General features: G+C 38.1%; 1 protein-coding gene across 6 annotated transcripts in view; it reads left to right on the top strand.

Moving 5' to 3' along the window:
- Nucleotides 1–7,951: 7,951 nt before the first annotated feature.
- The window catches only part of FAT1 (FAT atypical cadherin 1), a 175,584-nt gene continuing 163,185 nt past the window's right edge, over nucleotides 7,952–20,350 (top strand). For 4 of the 6 annotated variants that reach the window (XM_031941401.1, XM_023505791.2, XM_031941400.1 and 1 more), the window contains exon 1: nucleotides 11,342–11,545. The gene's annotated coding sequence lies outside the window, so the exon portion shown is untranslated. Of the gene's footprint in view, nucleotides 8,553–11,341; nucleotides 11,546–11,612; nucleotides 11,706–20,350 lie in introns of those variants that run through there. The other 2 variants (XM_031941398.1, XM_031941399.1) reach the window with 2 other exon arrangements.

Here is a 20,350-nt window from a genome sequence, read left to right as displayed (position 1 = left end):
GTCCCAACAGGATGATTTCAGAAAGGCTTGGAGAGACTTACACGAACTGATGCTGAGTGAAATGAGTAGGGCCAGGAGATCATTATATACTTCAACAACTATACTATATGATGACCAATTCTGATGGACCTGGCCATCCTCAGCAATGAGATGAACCAAATCAGTTCCAATGGAGCAGTAATGAACTGAACCAGCTACGCCCAGCTAAAGAACTCTGGGAAATGACTAAGAACCATTACACTGAATTCCCAATCCCTATATTTTTACCCACCTGCATTTTTGATTTCCTTCACAGGCTAATTGTACAATATTTCAGAGTCCGATTCTTTTTGTACAGCAAAATAATGGTTTGGTCAGGTATACTTACTGTGTATCTAACTTATACTTTAATATATTTAACATCTACTGGTCATCTTGCCATCTAGGGGAGGGGGTGGGGAGAAGGAGGGGAAAAATTGGAACAAGAGGTTTGGCAACTGTCAATGCTGTAAAGTTACCCATATATATATAACCTCTAAATAAAAGGCTATTAAAATAAAAATAAATAAATAAATAAAGATAGTTGATCCTTTAAGAGGAACCTTAGAAACCTTTTCTGGAAAAATTCATTGCCACTTATGTAATAGCCGGGTTATCTTTAATGAAGACTTATATGCAAAATTTGGAGCTGTGGCCAATAAAATCCCAGAATACATTAATTTGTGCATTAGTATAAAAGGTATCTTGTCAGGTCTTATCCCAGATAATTGTATGGCTCGCTTAATGGCCATTAATTAATTAAGCCATCAAATTCTAGCCATAAGCACTGTGTAAGGAGTAAGGCTTTGTTCTAGTTGTGCTGGAAGGTTCACCTACTCTACCACGCTGTCTCCTTGATGAAGGACTGCTGTGGGTGCCTCTTTTGTAGGAAAAACTGATATTTCCAAGGGTTTTTGAGTTACTCTTTCAACCACATTTGACAAAGTCAATTTAACTTCTCTCAAAGCTTCTTGGGCTTCTTTTGTAAGCTGGCGTGGTGAGTTTAAAGCAGTGTCTCCCCTTAAAATGTCATATAGAGGTTGCAATAGATTGGTAGTTAAGTCTAACACTGGATGCATCCATTGGATATCTCCTATTAATTTTTGGAAATCATTTAAAGTGTTCAACTTCTCTGTTCTTAAAGAAAGCTTTTGTACTATAAGTGCTTTAGGATATACTTCATATACTAAATATTGAAAAGGAGCATGCCTTTGAATTTTTTTCTGTAGATATATGCAGTTTGTAGTTTCTAAGTGTTTCTATGGTCTTTTGTAGACATGCTTCTAACATTTGTTCCTCAGGTGCATACCCCAAAATATCATCCATATAATGTAACAATATTACTTTTGGAAATGCTTTTCTTACTGGAGTAAGAGCAGCAGCAACATACATTTGGCACATAGTAGGGCTGTTTTTCATTCCCTGTGGCAAAACTGTCCATTCATATCTTTTATAAGGCTCAGCTAAGTTAACATTGGGCACTGAAAAGGCAAATCTTTTCATATCCTCCTTATCTAGAGGGATAGAATAGAAACAATCCTTAATGTCTATAACCCAAAGAGGCCATTCTCAAGGCAACTGAGTAGGAGATAGAAGTCCAGACTGAAGAGTTCCACCATAGTTAAGAATGATACCTTTCTTAAATCAGTCAACATCCTCCATTTTCCAGATTTCTTTTTTTTTTTTTTATAACAAATACTGGGGAATTTCAAGGACTTAGAGAAGGTTGTAAGTGTCCTTGGTCAAGTTGCTTTTGCACTATATCTACTAAGGCCTGAATTTTATCACTTGTTATTGGCCACTGTTCTACCCACACTGGTGTATCAGTTTTCCACTGAATAGGAACCGGTGAGAGTGCAGGCAGGCCTTCAACAGCAGCCCTGCCTAAAAAGCAGAAGTACTTAATTGTAATCCTATCTGCTGTAAAATGTCTCTTCTTCACAGATTGATGGGGATTTTTTCACCCACAAAAGGAGTAAAAACTCCTGTTTCACTTTCAAATGTCCATCTCATAGGAGCAGCACTAACTTCTGCTGCTATTGATCCTCCTACACCAGACATATTGGTGTCTGCCTTAATCTTTGGCCAGTGACTGGGCCAGCTGGCACCTACCATGTCTAGCAATCCTTCTAATGGTATGCCATTCACATAAATAGTGTGCATAGCTCTGTCAGCTGTTACAGATGTAGTCCAAAAATATTCCTGGACTTTGCTGCTTGAAGCCAGAATCTGGGCAACTATCATCAAGTTGTCTATTAGGGGTATATAACAGTAAACCTGATGCTACTACTTCTCCTGGTTGATAAATCACACATTGTCTACCTGTATTAGTGACTGGGATATTAGCTACAAATTCTCCAGTTTTCCACATCTGTGTATGGATGAACACTGTTTTGTAAGCACTCTCAGGAGGTAAAATGGTCAAGCGTACTGTGCCTGGAGGCAAGGGATCCATGGGCTGAACAGGAACAAATTTCACCTCTCCAGGGGATATTTCAGTAGTCTCTATTGCATACAACTCTATTTTTCCTAATTGCAATCCCTTTCCCCCTCTGATTGCCTTTTGGCTGATTGATCATGACTTAATATTGAATTTCTAAAGACTCTCTGGGTGTAACCTCGGCTGCCATCTTGCCCCACCTGGGACCCTGAAGCTTGGCCCCACCTCTCATTTCCCTGAGTCAATCTACAGTCTGAGGCTCAGTGGAAGCCTTGGTTGCATTTTGGACTTGGAGTTTTGGGTTTTCTCTCACCCTATCTTCTCACCCTCTCTCCATATCTACACTAAGCTCTAAGATTTCCTATTTTTTCACACTGAAAACATCAACGATTTTCTCTAGAAGTCCCTTACCAAGAAGGACCCTGTCTTTCCATGTTCCATACCCAGTTTGGGTATAATAAGCATTTGTGCCCACTGTGGCACAGCGTCTTATGATCTCCTCTAAAGGAGCATCTTTGTGTAGTCTCCATATAATTCTTTTGTAAATCTCCTTAGCATTTTCTTAGCCAGATGTCCGGTCATTATTTCTGCAGCTGCATTTTCTCCAATGGTTCTTGTGATAGCTGTTTGCAAATGTCCCACAAAATCCGCAAAGGGTTCATTGGGACCTTGTTCTATTTTTGTGAAGACTTTACCTCTATCTTTCTGTCCAGGGAGGGAACCCCAAGCTTTTGTTGCCGCAGTTGTGATCTGCTCATAAGCTGATGTGGGGTAATTAATCTTTTCTGAATTCTCTCCATACTGACCTTCACCAGCTAGTTGGTCAAAAGTGATTTGTACATTAACTCCTGTTTGCCTATTGTGTCTGGCTTGAATCCTACATAATTCATGATACTCTGAAAGCCGCAACAAATTTTGTCCAGGTTCTAAACATGTCCTAGCTATGGATTTCCAATCACTCAGGGTGAAGATTTCATAAGCCAAACTATCTAGTAACATCTTAGCATAAGATGATGTAGCCCCATGAAGAGTGCAACTCTTTTTCAAATACTTAATTTTTTCCAAATTAAAAGGAGTGTATCTTCTCCTTTTTTGACCTGAAGAGTCAATCTCTTCAATCACAGGGTATACATTTATAAAATCAGATACATCCTGTCCTTCATTTTTTGCCTTAACTAATGCTTTTTTCTAATCTTGTCACAGGCTGCTTAATAAGTGCTTCTGATTGCATTACTGCTCTCCCCCTCCTTCTTCAGGGTTAACTGAGGGGGGAGGGTCATGAGATGTGGAATGATCTAATTTCTCCTGCTGTGTATTCTTATCTGATTCTTCCTCCTTTTCACCTAGTTTAGTTTCTGCATGTTTTAAGAAAAGTGCCAAGGCACTGATTACTTTTATATAGATATAGCTTCTTTAAATGATATGTTTATTTCTGCCTATCTTCCAAAATTTATCATATTCCTTAGCATTGTCACAATTCACAATAGATATTGAGAGTCCAAATGGGTTGGTTCTACTATTGTTATCAGTAAATTGAAGCACTATCAAAATTTTTGCTGCCCTGTGATAGTTTATATCTGTTGTACTCCCTCTTCAGTTCATATCAATAAATCCTGTCTTGATAATACAGAACTAGATGAAATATGATAGATAAAATCCAAACTCTTCCAAGTTTATGAAACAGCTAGAACATAGGGCCTGGAGTCAGGAAGCCCTAAGTTCAAATCTGACCTTAGATACTTACTAGCTGTATAACTCTGGGAAATTCACTTAGCCCTGTTTGCCTTAGTTACCTCATTAGTAAAATGAATTAAGAGAAGGAAATGGCAAACCACACCATCACCTTGGTCAAGAAAACTTCATATGGGGTCGGAAGAATCAGACACAACTAAACAACAATAATCTACACATTTTCATAGCTTCATGCTTCCTCAAAGATGTTTTGCTGTTTATTTTTCAAATGAACTTGTACTCCAAATTGATGTAATTCTTTTTTGCCCTGTTTGTCCACTTAGCAAGATTTTATGTTTTAAGCTATTAGGAGGAGGTATGGGACAGGGAAAACGTTTGAACTCTATCTTTTATTGATTGTTTTTCCTTAGTTAAATTCCCCAAAGAAATAGTAAGAATCCATATTTTTGTTCTCATCAATTCTCATCTATTTTAGACTTTGAGAGTCAACATATTGCTTAAGCAGATTAAATTGAAATTGTGTAGTATTTAATGTTTTATTTTGATCTACATGCTTTCTTCTATTTTGGTTATTGGTGTAGACTCATTCCAATGATCTTATTGGACACCAATCAGATTGATTTAGAAACTATTGCTAAAGTATGCTTAATGGTTTCTATTAACATATGCTTAATTTTATTTTTAATGGTGTTGCTCCAGGTAGACTATGTTCAAAGCCTTGGAGAGAGTACTAATAATTCATAGACATGAGATTTTTGCATAGTTTATAAGATATTGAACTCTTTTATTCTTTAATCTCCAATCATATTTTTAAAGATTTTTTTTTTTTTTTGGCCAGGCCTACTGTCCCCATTTTTATAAAAAAAGTTTCTGAATATCATATGTCCATTTAATTCAAAGGATCTTGTCAAATGTATCATGAATTTTCTCTGTTTCCTCTGATCCTCTAACAAATGTTGATGCATAAGCTAAAATAATCTTCATAGTTGTTTCTTCTCTCACTCTCACTGGAGGCAGTACAAGGTGAAATGAATAAATATTCCCTGATATTATGCTTTTTGTTTACCTTGAATGCACAATGAAAGCAAAAGTTTAACAAGCTCTCCTTTAACTCAGTTGTTGTCTTCTAAAATTTGCATTAGAGTTGTGTTTGCTTTATATTTTTCTCAGATTGTCTTTAATAGAAGCATTTTAAAAATTATTTCTGGATATTCCTTCTTTTTTTGCAATTGTGTGCCTTTTTGTTAGGGATTGTGGGGAGGAAAGGAAGATTTTTAGGAACTTCCTTAGCTTTCTTTTGTATTCACATTATGATCTTTTTGGGAAGTTTCATTAAGTTTATTTTTTTAATATATAATACAAATTTATAATTTAAATTTATAAATTTATAGTTTAATACTTATAGTCTTCTCAATTCAATTGAGTCACTCAGCTAAATAACATTTACTAAGCACCTACTATGTGCCAGAAACCATGCTAAGCACTGAGAAGAGGCAAAAAAGTCCCTCTTCTCAAAAAACTCTCAATCTAATAAAGAGACATGATACATATATATAGACAATGATTAAAGCAGGGTGGGAGGGAGTAGAATTAAGAGGGGTTGGGAAAAACTTCCTGGAGATGAAATTTGAGTTGGTACTTAAAGGAAACCAGTAAGGGGAAAATGAAGAGGGAGAGCATTTAAGGCATAAGAAAATGTCCAGAAATATTTATGGAGCACCTTGTTTATGGAAGAGCAATGAGGCTAGTGTAACTGGATGAAAAAGTACATATTGAGGAATAAGACTGAAGAAGTCTGAAAAGGTAGAGGGGGAGGTTAAGTTCTGTTATGAAGGACTTTCAACTCTAAACAAAAGATTTATGTTGTTGTCTGATTCAGGGTTTTGCTCTTTGCCTTCTAAAGTGACTGCTTGCTAATCTGATAAATTTTAAGAATGGATAAATTGCATTAATGTATTACCTCTCCCTTTCCAGGTAACGGGGTGTTTTAATGGTGACCTAGAGTCAAAGACTCTAGCTAAGATAGAGTAGGGAGTGACTAATGGGAATTTCAAACAAGTGAGGTGATATTTTAATTTGGGGAGGATGTCTTTTTTGCATCCTTTAAATTATGCCAAAGTAATTATATAGACTGATTCAGTTGCTGCCACAATAACTGTGTTTATTTTGTGGTTTATATTATGGTGTGGTGTTAGAACCATTCAACACTTTCTGAGGAAAGAATCTTCTTTGGAGAGAATGTGTGTGTGTGTGTGTGTGTGTGTGTGTGTGCGTGCAGTTAGAAAAAAAACAACATCTCTGTGTTCCAAATCAGTCTTCAGTTTCCCCTTCCTTTCAGCTCTGGTGGAGAATCTGATCCAGAATCTTATCAAGTGTTCTCTAGGGTCCTAATACCCATCTTCTCTGTGATGTTTTATCTTCAGGGAACATACAACAGAAAAATCCACAAACAAAAAACAAAACCCGACTGTCTTTTCTCGAGGAAAATCTGTAACACTCAAGATTGGCCTTAGGACACCAGGAAACAATCCTGAGTCAGTTCTTCAAGATCTGGAGATGTTTAGCCTGGAGCACAGGGCACTAAAGGAGAAGTGATAGTTATCTTCAAAGGGTTGTAAGGGTTGTCAGGAAGAGGAACAGGAAGAATTTGTTCTGTGTTGGTTATGAAGATGGTAGTTAAAAAGAGAGGTTTTAAGGCAACTTTAAAAAAGATCTTTTACGGAATAAAGTCTTACAACAGGGAAATGAATTGTCCCCTGGTGAAAGTGATGAGGTTTCCCTTCAAAGGGGGCAAGGCTGCATCTGTCAGGGATACTGTGGAATGAACTGTCACCTTAATAAACCCTGTATTTTCCTGACTCCTTGAATCAAGTCAGATGTTCACTTTCCTTTTTTCCTTTAATTACCACCCAGCCTTTAAAGCCCCCACCCATATGTCACCTGTGCCTTCTCTTACTTCCAACAGTTGATGACTATTTCCCATCAGAACTCAAACATCTGTTTGTACCCCAATAATGAATTTAAGATGTATTATTTTAAATTAGTATTTATATTTATGTCCTATCCCCATCTTAGATCTTGTTAAAATCAAACTTTGGATTTATCTCCCTAGGACACAAGTAACTGCACATAGCACTTAATACATGTCTGTTGAATTGCAACAGTTAGGCCAATGGATGTTTTTACTATCGCTTAAAAACCTAAAATTCTCTATTGTTTGTGCTGAACTACTAGTAAATGTCACTACAGATTAAATTTAAGTTAAAAATAAAAAGAGAGAGAGAAACCCCCCCCCCCCAATTTAGCAGCACTTGAAATGGCATTTAAAAGTAAAATAAGGTGTTTTACTGTGAAGCCAGCTGAAGAAATAGCCTTACAGAAGCCCTACAGAAATATAAGCATCTTAATCCGTAACCGAAACAGCCAAAGTTGGAGGGGGTTAAATGAGAAAGTCTGACTACCAAGCAATTCTTGACACCGAGATTCTCATTCTCCGGCCTTGCAGGAATTGGACTAGCAACATGTTGCAACTAATCCCTGGTTGCAGAAAGAAGGAAGGCCATCACCTGCAGTCATAGGCTTGAGAAACACTACCCTGGGGGTTGCAGGAAAAGGAAGGAGGCTCCCACTCAGGTGCTCTAGGGGCACCGCCAAGAGGAGTGAGCCAGGGTTGGAGGTGGAGTGAGAGAGAAAGCTTCCTCTTGGGATAAAGAGAGGGAGGGTCGGGGCAGGCAGGCAGGCAGGCAGCCAGCCAGCCAGCCAGCCAGCCAGCCAGCCAGCCAGCCAGCCAGCCAGCCAATCCCGCAGTTTCCGCCATCGCAGCAGCCTCTTTTGCAGTGGCCCGCACCGCTGAAGAGTCCCGATAGTCAGAAGGTGTAGAGAAGGAAGGGAGGTAAAGAAGGAAGGAGGGGCGGTGACGTCATCAACCCCCACCCCTCGCCCCTCTATCCCTTTCTTCCCGCCCCGCCCCCAACCCTTTTCCATTGAACTAAGTCCAAGAGGGAGTGAGTGAGAAAGAAAGCCGGAGTCACTGATCCGCCGCAGCTCTCTGCTGCAATTTTACTCCACTATGTCCACTCGTTGCCTGGACATGTCCTGAAACAACTTGGATTTCCTCTTGTCCAGTATTTGCTCCTGCTCTCTCCCTTTTTATCTCCTTTTTCCTGCTCAACTTTTAAGATCGGCCCGAAGTCTTCGGCAATGCGGCGGCCTGGATACGGGGAGCAACCGCGTGTCTCATTTTCGCTGGGGAAATGCTGAAAAACGGAAGGAAGGGAGAAAGTTGGGACTTTCGACGGGGTTTTTTGGCCTTTTGGAGTTCTTTAAACAAACCGTGGGGAAGGTGGATTAACAGAGCTGTAAGAGACTTTTAAAGTGGAGCGTGGAGGCTTCCGCTGCCTTGGTGAGTACATGGTTAATTCTTCTATTTTTCTATTTCTTTTTTATTTTCAGTTTAAAATGAACGCTGAATTTTAGAGATTACCTTCCTTCATTTACCCAAATGCACAAAAAAGTAGACACATAGGTAAAAATGTGTATGGGTAGCTCTAAAAATCCGTAAATACGGGGCAATTTAAAAAAAAAAACAACTTGCAAAGATATGCAGCTTTTGCATTATTTTTGAGTGTAACTTGGTATAGAAATGGTGCCCTGGGAAGAACAAGGGGACCAGGTAATACATTGTAATGCAGCGCCCTCTAGTAAATGCAAGCGGGTAAAATGACTTCTTGCTGCTTTTTCTTGTACAGACCGCAAACTTCTGTAATGTCCCGACACTCTAGGGACGTTGTGGAAGGCGGACGCCCCCATAATCCCTACTCCAACCCTGTCTGATCGTGTTGACATTATCTCCTCGATTCTCATTTTCTAGCCGCAATTGTATGTTAGAACAGGTGTAAAGCTGAGTGTAAAGTGAGGGAGCCTGTGGGTTGTGGGTTGAATAGATGTAGGTACCTACTGGTATGGCACTCCTTTTTTATAGTATTTTCAGAGACCACTTAAATCCACGATCCAAAGACAGATTTAGGGATTGAATTGGATTATTTTGATCCGTAGATCTTAGATATTGGGATGTTAGTTGGGATAAATAAAACCACCCCTAACTGATCTTATTGGCGTTTGGTCTAACGGATCAATTCAAAATACACACAAACACACACACACAAACTGGCAGCGCCAATGTCTACAAAATGTGCCACTCTGTATATCCCTGGCTCTAGCCCATTTCCTGGGGTGATCATCTCCAACTCCTACCAGGCAATCTGATTTCTTGGGTAGCTTGACAAGTCGCAATTCCCAAGTAAAATATTTTATCCCGACTATTCGCCATTTATTTATTAATAAACAGTGGTTACTCCAAGGAATTCTTGAAGGTAATTGATATTTAATGTGTGGTTGTATACACTAGTGTCTCTTTGCTATTTGCCTCTAGTACTGGGAAGGCAGGTGCAGCATTAAATGTCTCTTTAAGAAATTGAGAATTGTGACTATTTGCACAGGCTATTAATGGCCAGACCTGCTACAGTCACATAAGCTCTCAATCATTTTGGTATCCCATGTTTGTGGTCTGGCACGTAATCTGTTATCGTGTAGTATATATACATACACACTGTGTGTGTGTGTGTGTGTGTGTGTATTCGTGCTCTTTCAACTGTGATCACAAGTGGCAGTTTCCCGGTGCTGAGGAAAATGCAGTGTTCTGTTTAACGCAGTAAACAGATTCTGGAGGTTCATATTTCCCCCTGTGCCATAAATGTGTTACTTACATCCTTACTCTTTAACTACCTACGCTAAGGTCATTGAGGAGATGGTGATTAGATGGATAAACTTTGAATTAGGTAACCTGCCTTTCGGAAACATTTTTGTCTTCCTTCTCTCTTGCAGCCTGCAGTAAGGCTTTCTGTTCTTATAGCCCTCTTTTCCAAACCCAGCTCTCTTCTACAGAAATCAATATTCTTTGTCCTTATTCTGGTGGGTAGGTGTGAGCTAACTTGCTGAAATAAGCCTTACCTGCCTTTGGGAGACTCGATCCATATATCCATAATTGCCTAGACTTCTTATATTAAAATAATAATAGCTGGAAAGGGACCTAGGAGATGCTATCCAACCACTTCATTTTAGAGATGGAGAAACAGATTTAAAGACTGGTTTGAGATACATCTACTTATGGAACTCATGGGGAAATGTTTCTTTTGTAAAAAATGGGATTAAGAATATGAAGAAACACGGAAGTATAACTGCAGCATTTTTTGAGGTAGAATAAGTTGCAGGAATTGAGAATCATCTGAGACCTCGCTATTCTCCATGGACTTCCTAGTTATATCTTTTAGCTTCCGGTTGGATTTTCATTTTTGTTATGGTGCCTCGTCTGACTTCCTCTGTCTCTCTTTCTTTCTCTTCTTCCTTTCTTCTCCTCCGTCCGCTTCTTCCGCCTCCAGTTTTTTTTTCTCTCCTTGGCTTCTGCTCTTCCTCTTCCCTCCGCCTCCACTTGAATTTTAAATAACGCGCTGGCCTTGATTGCAAGCTGTCTTGGATTTGCAAAGTTGGTGTTTTGGCTTGGTTAGGTCCTTGCTTTGAGGTTGAATCCTTACCTCCCCTCGTGGTAGGTTTAAGCAGATCGGAGTTTAAGCTTTATCCAAAACTACCCGCGAAACGCTTCCATTTTCCCCCCCTCTGAGGACTGTGTGGAAAAATTTGCTAGGTTTATAAAGCAATCATGGATTTATAAATTGGAAGAAAAGGGTAGAGATCTATTAAGGACTTATCTGTAGATTTTACCGGTTGGAGAACTGCGAACGGAAAAAGACCCACGGAAGTCTTTCCTCCCTTAAGACTCTTGAAATTTCCCGGACCAAAATGCTGGTGTGCATTTTAAATTTCTTTGAAAAAGTCCAATCAGCGTTAGGGCATTCAAAACCGTTCTTAGAAAGGTGGGCTTAAAAAAAAAAAAAAAGAAGAAAGAAAGCCTCTAAGTGCTTGCTCGTCCCTTCCCCCTGGTGAATATGCTTCTATAAAAGCAAGAGCGTGGATCTTTGATGTACAGGGTATAATCATTTAGGAGCCATATGGTTCAGAGTCCGGGAGTCTGGGAAAGTGCGGTTTAGTTTTTTTTTTTTTTTTTTTTTTTTTTCCATGCCACAAAAACGAGTGCCGGCACGCGTGGAAGTTGCAGCAGGCGGAGGGATCTCCGTCTGCTCGAAAGCGTGAGAGGGCTCTTGGGCTCCCGAGAGAGTGGCTGCGGCTGCAACCGGGAAACTCGTGGAATTTGGTGGGGGACGGCGAGGGGGAAGAAAGAGAACGCGCGGCCCGGACTGGACCGACGGAAACCATGCAAGGCCGCGACCTGCTAGATAGATTCCACAGCAGACCTTACCCCGGGACTACGGTAGCCTGAAGGTGGGCCGAGGAGGGCGGGGGTCCAGTCGCTGCTGCAAACTTTCCGGGGAAGTTCTGTTCGGAGCAGAAGTCGGGGAGTGGAAGCGGAGGGCGCGAGGAGGGAGCTCAGATCCGCGGCAGAGAGACCCGGACGCAGACGCGGAGAACTTGCCGCTCCAAGGTTGCGGGGGCGGGCATGGGGGCACTTGGAGCCTCTGCCTTCGGAAAGTCGGGAGGGGGAACCCTACTGAGCCGCGCCGCACCAGAGCCCATTGACCGGGCGTGGGCAGGAGCGGCGGCTCCTCCCTGGCCAAAGTCGGGGGGATGCTAACGGGGATGCCCATTGTGGCTATGTTAAAGGCGCAGAAGGAGAACAAAAACGAGGTGTTGGTCCTTTTGTTGAACTTTGTGATGAGTGATGTAGATGAAGCAAGCAAATCCCCTGAAGAGCTGGAGATAGTGATGCTATTCACGCTTAGACGAGGAGTGTTGGCTAGACCAGAGTGGGAGGGAGGTGCTGGTAGGAGAGAAGGGGACTGGGGATGGGGCTTGCGGCCAGGATGCAGGATGCAGGCTGCGGCTGTGGCGGCTCCTGGGCTATTGTCTTGGAGCCCCTAGTAAGTTAATTCCGAGGCTTAGGGACTGAAGGATCGGTTTCCAATCCGAGCCTACCCAAGTGCGGCTAACCTGTCTCCTCCTCCCCCTACCCGCCGCTCTTGCCCAACCCCCCAAGCTCTTCTCGCTTTAAAAGTTCACTTTTTGCCGCGAGGAATTGGGAATTCCGGGCCACTTACACTCTTTGAAAAAGTCTCTGCATAATTTTCTTTTCTTTTCTAGTTTCGTATGTTCCAGTGGCTTTGAAAAAAGTTGTCCTGGTTAATGAATGTTAACTCTTGTTTCCGGTTTAATTTTTAAAAAAATAGAAAAACTAGCAGCATTTTTTTTTCTTTCTTTTTTTTTTTTATTTAATAGCCTTTTTTTTACAGGATATATACATGGGTAACTTTACAGCATTAACAATTGCCAAACCTCTTGTTCCAATTTTTCACCTCTTACCCCCCCACCCCCTCCCCTAAATGGCAGGATGACCAGTAGATGTTAAATATATTAAAATATAAATTAGATACACAATAAGTATACATGACCAAAACATTATTTTGCTGTACAAAAAGAATCAGACTCTGAATTATTGTACAATTAGCTTGTGAAGGAAATCAAAAATGCATGTGTGCATAACTATAGGGATTGGGAATTAATGTAATGGTTTTTAGTCCTCTCCCAGAGTTCTTTCTCTGGGTATAGCTAGTTCAGTTCATTACTGCTCCATTAGAAATGATTTGGTTGATCTCGTAACTAGCAGCATTTTTACGAGGGGAAGGGAAGCTGTAGTTCTGGCAGTAGACTGCCCGGTGTTTTAGATCCTTGAAAGGGTTGAGCTGTGGGGATTTAATTGGGACCCTTGTAAATTGTACCCGCGTGGTGGTTGGGAAAGCAGCGAGTTCTCAAAATGGGTAACTCTGCCTTTTGTGAGAGGGAATTGTTCTCTAAAGCTTGCCTGGAGTTGTTTGTTTCAAGGTTTCTTTGAAGGTTAACTTGGGGAAACTGATTTTCATCTTAAGTCATCAGTGCCTTTTATAATTCTGATTGGTTTTCTCTGAATTAAGCAGTTTTTTTTTTTTTTTTTTAAAGAAAAAGTTTTAATGAAGAGTACAACTTTCCAATGCTTTCACTACCAAGGAACCGTAGTGTCCTTATAAATAAATTCATTTTGCTTTAAGCTGAGAGAATGATGTTACATGAATTAGGGGAAAAATTTGTTGCATTTGTGTGGAATGTGGATTTTTAAGGTTTAAGGACTGAAGTCTTTTATTTTTTTCATTGTCGATATTATAATGAGAGACACCTTGTATTGGAGAAAAGAGGACAGAATTTGAAGTCAAAAAGACATGGATTATTTCTTATCTTGACCCAATATGGCATTAGACCAGGATTGGAGCCTTTAGTGACAATATAATCTTTATTAAATCACTTAACCCAGGGCCTCATTTCACTCAATTATAAAATGGAATAATAGGAAAGTAATAATAGGAAAAGCAATAGAACCTGTTAATTTCTTAGACGCTAATTAGAGAATTGGGGGTGGTGGTGCTATTTTACCCTTTGGTGTTAATAGAGGAAATAAAACAACATCCTAGTTTTGTAGATTAGCTGCACTTGGCTTGAAATTAAGAAGCTCTGGTTCAGATTCTACCTTTGATACTTGTAGATGCTAGGACTTCACATAAAGTTTGAGAGTCTTGCAATTCTTCTTTTAGGAATGATAATACCTACTACACTTGGTTTTTGTGAGCAAAGTCATAATAAATATTAGTGTTTTTGAAGTGTGAGATTTCTTTTTCTTTGAGTGGACTGGAATTGAGATATCATAGATAAAGAAATCCCCAAGCTATTCTTACTAATGCAGATCTTCACCTGCTCTTTTGTTTACTACCTCAGTGATTTGCTCAGGGTCATCCAGCAGGTATGAGTCTTCCTGACTTAGAAAACAACTCTGACCATTTTGTTACCTTTCATCAGTTTATATACGTTGATACTGAGTTTTGATCAATTTTACATTGACTTGATTAGACCCCTGTTTTCATCTGTGTGGGTTTTTCCTTTAAGGATGCAGACTAAAAAGTTGTTTTAAACTTCATTCAGTTTTACTAGTTCATGGTTTCACATAGCCAAATAAGTTTATCCCCTGGTGGCTACCCTTATAAATTTTGAATGACTGCACTTCATTGAATGGATCCTTTGAAAATCAGTTCACAGTCTGTTCCTCAAGAGTTTTACCAACTTGGAGAGAGCCATCCACTCTACTAGAATAGCCTTTGAAATCCAAGAACCCCTCCTTGTCCTAATGTCAATAGAAGATTTTTTAGTTGACAAGTTGAAATTTTAAAAAAAGTATTAAGTGTCTGCTCTGTGCTGTTAGGATTTCTGTTAGGATTTTGTTGGAGAAAAATTAACAATTTCACACACATTTGGTAACAAGACCAATAAAATCTTTTCTTTGTCATATCTCTATTTTGTCCAGACCTGTGATATAGGGAACTCCTAATTATAGAAACTCCCTTCACTGATACAGATCTGACAGCTCATCGGTAATTTATCTTCCAGAGTTGCCTGCTACACTGAAAGAAAGCTATCAGTCCTGATTTTATGGCTAGTGTGCATTCATTTATCGAGTATCATAAAGTATTATCTTTTATGTATTAAGGCCCTGTACTAAGTTCTGGGAAAGCATAGTCATCAGTGAAACAGATCTGGATCAGAATTTGAATTCATATTCTTCCTTGGAATGACTTCTCTACTACATAAGTGGTTGCAAACTCAAATAAAAATGGAGGCCATTAGACTTTACTTAAAGATCCCTGCAGGCTATATATTAACTTGATTTTTTTTTTTTTTTTTTTTTTTTTTTTTTTTTTTTTTTTTTTTTTTTTTTTTTTTTTTTTGCTGAGGCAATTGGGGTTATAAGTGACTTGTCCAGAGTCACACAGCTAGGATGTGTTAAAGTGTCTGAGGCCCGATTTGAACTCAGGGTCCTCCTGATTTCAGGGTTGGTGCTTTATCCATTGCACCACCTAGCTGTCCCCAATCTTTTTTTTTTTTTTTTTAAGTATAATTAAATTTTATTGTTCTAATTTTAAAAAATGAATATCTTTATCAACATCTCTGTTTTTACTTCATTTAAAAATATAACATTTGTTTTATTCTATCTATTTTGTTAACAATTTCTCAGTCACTTTTTAATCTGATTCTGTTGGTACATTGGAGTGTGGTGGGCCTCATGTTCATTTGATACTTCTTTCCTGCACCATTTTGTATTTCTATATTATCCTTGTAATATAAATACGATTTGCTAAAAAATGCAGATTCTTAAAATTTGATTAAAATTTTTTAATACTGGTTGAAATTATTTACTGCACTAATAAATAGCATGATTTTTACTTTATGTAGTAAGCAAGGTGATTAGGGAGATGAATTATTATAAGGAATTATAAAATAACTATTCTTTAGTATCTTGTGTAGTATCCCTGGTGAATATTCAGTGAAGATTAGTTGACATGTATATTGAAACACTATCTAGGTAATTATGAAATAACTCTAACAGAGGCCCCAAATCTTTAAAACCATACTGTGGAAAATAATCATGACTTTTTTTTTTAGTCTTTATTCTTCTAGTTTTTGAATGTCAAACTTGAAACAACAGGTGTTTTTATTTTTATTCTTAGCCTTATTTGAACTGCACCTATTACATAGGACTGCTCCAGAATGAAGACATAATCTGTAAACTGATGGGGACCTTCTGGTCAAGTCTCTTACCCTTTTCATTTTATAGAATGTTGATATTATAATATGTAAAACATGCTATAGGATCATGCCATGTTATATAGCATGTAAAATATTACTATAATTATATATCATATAGAATACAATATATAAAATAGATAATTGTCATGTACAATGTAAACATCCATAATATGTCTATGACATAATTATATATCATATATAAACATATGAAAAAAACTAAACTAAATAAATATATGTGTCTGGGGAGGGAAAGAGGGAGGAGAGGGGGAGAGGGAAAGAGAAATTGAATCAAAGAGAAGGGGGGAATGCCTTATCTAAGATCACAGAGTTGAAAACGTGGCCTTAAATTTAGAGCCTTATTTCTGCAGATCATTAAATAGTGATTTGTTTGTCTGAAAGAGTGAATGAAGTATTTGACTCAGAGTCAAGAGTTGAATAATTTTGTGGGGCAGATCTGAGTTCAGATGAGAGGGATCTTAGAGATTATAGAATACTAGGATCACAGCTCTAGGGATAGAAAGAAAGTTCCTCCCATTTTACAGATGAGAAGGCTGAGACCCAGACAAATTAAGTGATTAAGTGATACATATATTGAGGGATAAAGCCAGGACTGCCCCAAAGCACTTCTGATTTCAAATCCAGTGCTCTTTCCTAACTGCCAGAAAAGTCTTTGGTTTTTTTATTGCTCTCTGATTGATAGGTAGATTGGTTTATAGTTTTTTCATCTGTAATGGGGATAATAATAATTACATGTTTTTGCTTCATCCTAGCTGACCTTAAAACAGTATATAAGTGGGAGATATTTTCACTCTTATTTTCGTTCCTAATAATTACAATAATATTATTTTACTAATTAAATAGTACCCAAACTAAGTATATAGTTTGACCTTGAGATTGTTCGGGGAAAAGGTTTTTTTGGTCAAATTATTATGCTAAGCGATGATTTCAAACTGTATTTTTGAATTTGTTTAACTGAATAATTTACATATCTAGCCTTTGATATGGGAGAATACAACTGATAAGTTTTTGAAATATATATAATTCATGATTTAATAGTAATAGAGAGGCAAATTCTGATAGTGGTCAGGAAAACTTGGATTCAATTCCTAAATTTGGTGTAGTGCTGGTATGATCCTAGGTGGGTCAGTGAATCAATCAGTATAACTTTTTATCTATTCTGTGCCTAGCGACTATGCTTAGTGCTGGGGACTTCTCTGAAGTGCTAAGATTCAAAATTGTAGAGCAGCTACTGATTACATTTGTGGAGGATGAAAGACCAAGACAAAAGAACATCTGATAATAGAAAAGGCACTGTCTTTATCCACTTGTCAAAAAGAGTATTTTCCCCTGATGATAACATACTCATCCAATTGAGAAAATGTAACTTCTGAATTCTGTTTCTTTTTTTTTCTTATTTAGATCTTGGATTTACACATTTCATAATTGTTTAATTTTAAGTCTAAATATCTGTTGAGGTATGACTAAAGTAAGTCCACCAGCAGCTTCACATACATACATAGTTTAGAGTTTGCATTTGACAGAACTTATATACTGCTGTTGTTAGGGAACAGAGATGCATTTTTGGAAGTTTTTAGTTTCCAAATTAGGTTCCACCTTTTGGAGCTCAAACCTATTTTTAAGTTAGTTGTTTAGTACTTGGAGCATATTTCTCCATAGAAGCAATATTGCAATATGTTGATCAGGTCCCACAGCCAATCCATAAAAATGTAGCTGAAATGCTATATATTTCTAAAGAAAATGGGAGAATTAACATCAGTTGAGCAGAACAGGAAAAAAGCAACAACCCAGTCGCTGAAATCCTATACTGAAATTCTCTGAAAATTCAGTGTTGCTTGCAGTCCTAAAACATTTAAAAATAAGCCAAATGGTCAAGAAGAAGGGGAATGGCTGAGCTAGCTAGCTATTCAGTGTTATTTTAAAAGATCAATTTATGGAAAGTATTGATACATAGAAATAAATATTTAATAATCATTTTATAATTGAAACATATGCACTGATTTATTTTAGAAAAAAATAATAACTGGGAAACATTGACAACTTTCCTTCCCATAAGCTTAATTTAATAACAATAAAACAATTTCTAAAACCACTGGGGGTAGTGTGATAAAATCATGTATAGTTCCTCCTTCCTTAATATGTTTGCCTCAGTGTTTTCATTAGGGATAATTTCTTTATCTGTTTTTATTCTTCCCTTAAGAATTTTATAATCTAATAGGAGAGATAATGAGGCATTTAAACCACCGTAATATAAATTGTTGTTGTTCTTCTCTTTTGAAGAGGACCAGTGACATCACTGGATGATGTCTTGGCTTGCATGTGAATTACATTAAAGTGAGACAGAGTATTATATATTATAATATTAAATAAACATCTATAAATTAGATAAATGTAAAACAAAAGTTAATTCGAAGTGCTTTAAGAAATTAGAGGAAAGGAGGAGATTACTTCCAGTTGAGTTTGAGAGTAGAGAATGGGAAAAGGTGGGAAGGGGCAGCTCAAGGCCATGATATCCTTAGGAGTGGAAAGAAATGAGGTGATGAAGAAAGATTTAGCTAGCTAACCCCTAGAGCTGATGGACTGTACACCTTGGTTTAAACACTGTTATGAATGCAAAGAAAAGTGGCCTCAAAGGAGTGGGGGTTTGGACACATAATGAACAGTCTCTCTCTAGCTAACTCATTCATTCTGTAGGTATTTTTATTGGGGGAATGAAGGAGATATAAGTTAAATAAAATAGGATTACTACTCTCTGAGCTCATTGTTGAATATCCAAAGTAAAACCAGAATTGTTCTTATTTGAGATAATAGGGGAATATTAATTATATTATATTAATTATTTGGTATTAACCAAATAATTGTTATGGGTTCAGGGAGGGCAAGACCACATCTGGTAAGAATGATGATCAGAGAAGGCTTCCTACAAAAAATGGAACTTGTGCTAGACCTTGAAGAGTGATTAGGATTTGATAGGCATACATGCATTGTTGACAAAAAAAGAACAACAAGTCAAGGAAATGGGAAAATTCAGAACACTTTTTTGAAGTTCTGTTATGAAGCAGACCAATCTGGTTAGAGTAGAGAGCTTTTCTTATGAGGAAGTAAGAAATAAGAGATAATATTGGAAAGGTAGTTTGGGGCCAGAACACAGAGGATTTCAAAATGTTCCTGCTTAGACAAGAGAAACGACCAGAAAACGCCATCCTTTGACCTTGTAGTTCTTTTTAAGTTATTATCCTAATTCTGCCATTCTTTTGCTGCTAAAGGGTAGTCTATGCCCAATGCCTTCTTTTCTGTAGTTCCTCAACTCCTTGCTATATCTTGTTTTTTATTCATTCTATTGAAACAGTTCTCAGAAGAATACTTCCTTATCACTTTTTTCTTTTTAAATTTGATTTATTTTTTAATTTATGGAATAATAGCATTTCCATAACATAGTATGATAAAAAGATTATTGCACATAAATCTGTTATGTACAACTTGTCATTCCTTTTAAATATATAATAAAGTTAAATTGTAAATTTCTTTTTCCTGTATGACTTTTGGTGATATTTCCCCCACTTCAATGTCCTTGAACTCTGTATAGTATTTAACACCCTGAACCACAATTCTTAATCTTGTTTCTTCCTCTGGCATCTTTGGCAATTAATATGTGTTTATAAAATGTACACGAATGTTTTCCTAGGATTTGACCCTTGCCCTTCTTTCTGCCTTCTTTGGTGATATCATCAGCCTCCCAACCCTTTAATTATGGTGCTTCTGCAGATGATTCCTAAACCTTTAAGTTCATCTTAACTGAATCTCCTGTGATTTCTGCTAATGTCTTCTATCTGCATGTCTCACCAGCACACCAAACTCACTTTGTTTGTTCCATCTAGATCTGTCATTCTCCCTGCTATTATCTGAGTAATCTTCATAATTTACCATTCTAGTGCTCCTTTTCCCTCTACTCAAAATTTTTCTGTGATTGGATAATGAATAAAGGATAAGTTCTTGATTTTGGCATTAGGGCCCTTCCTAATATGGCTTGTTATCTGGCCTTCCCTCTGTCTCACTTGACTTCTCTCCATCTTTTTCTTCTTGCTTTTTCAAAGGGATGTTTACTTCTAAGATATGGTAAGAAAGAACATATACACATATGCCCTTAACAGCTAAGGGGGGGATATGTATATTTCTCTCTAAACCACCTGGTAAGGGGCAGGAGATTAGGCTCACTGCTTACCCAGCTTCAAGTTCAAAGCTGGCAGGACAGGTGCCTCTGCTGCCCCAGGGTCCTCTCAGAGAAGGGTGCTGAGCTGGCAGCAATATTGGGCCTGGGTTCTTGACTCCCCATGGTTCAGGCACTAGGGCAGGAACATAAGCTTTGCTTCCTGAATCTAGAATAGAAAAGAATCATTAAATGTTTATATGACCATGGGGAATAAGGAGAACAGCATAATTTATGAAGTA

The sequence above is a fragment of the Sarcophilus harrisii genome, chromosome 6 (assembly GCF_902635505.1).
Source record: "Sarcophilus harrisii chromosome 6, mSarHar1.11, whole genome shotgun sequence".
Taxonomy (NCBI): Eukaryota; Metazoa; Chordata; class Mammalia; order Dasyuromorphia; family Dasyuridae; genus Sarcophilus; species Sarcophilus harrisii.
The sequence above is the reverse complement of the archived record's forward strand: the minus strand, read 5'-3'. Positions and strand labels throughout refer to the sequence as shown.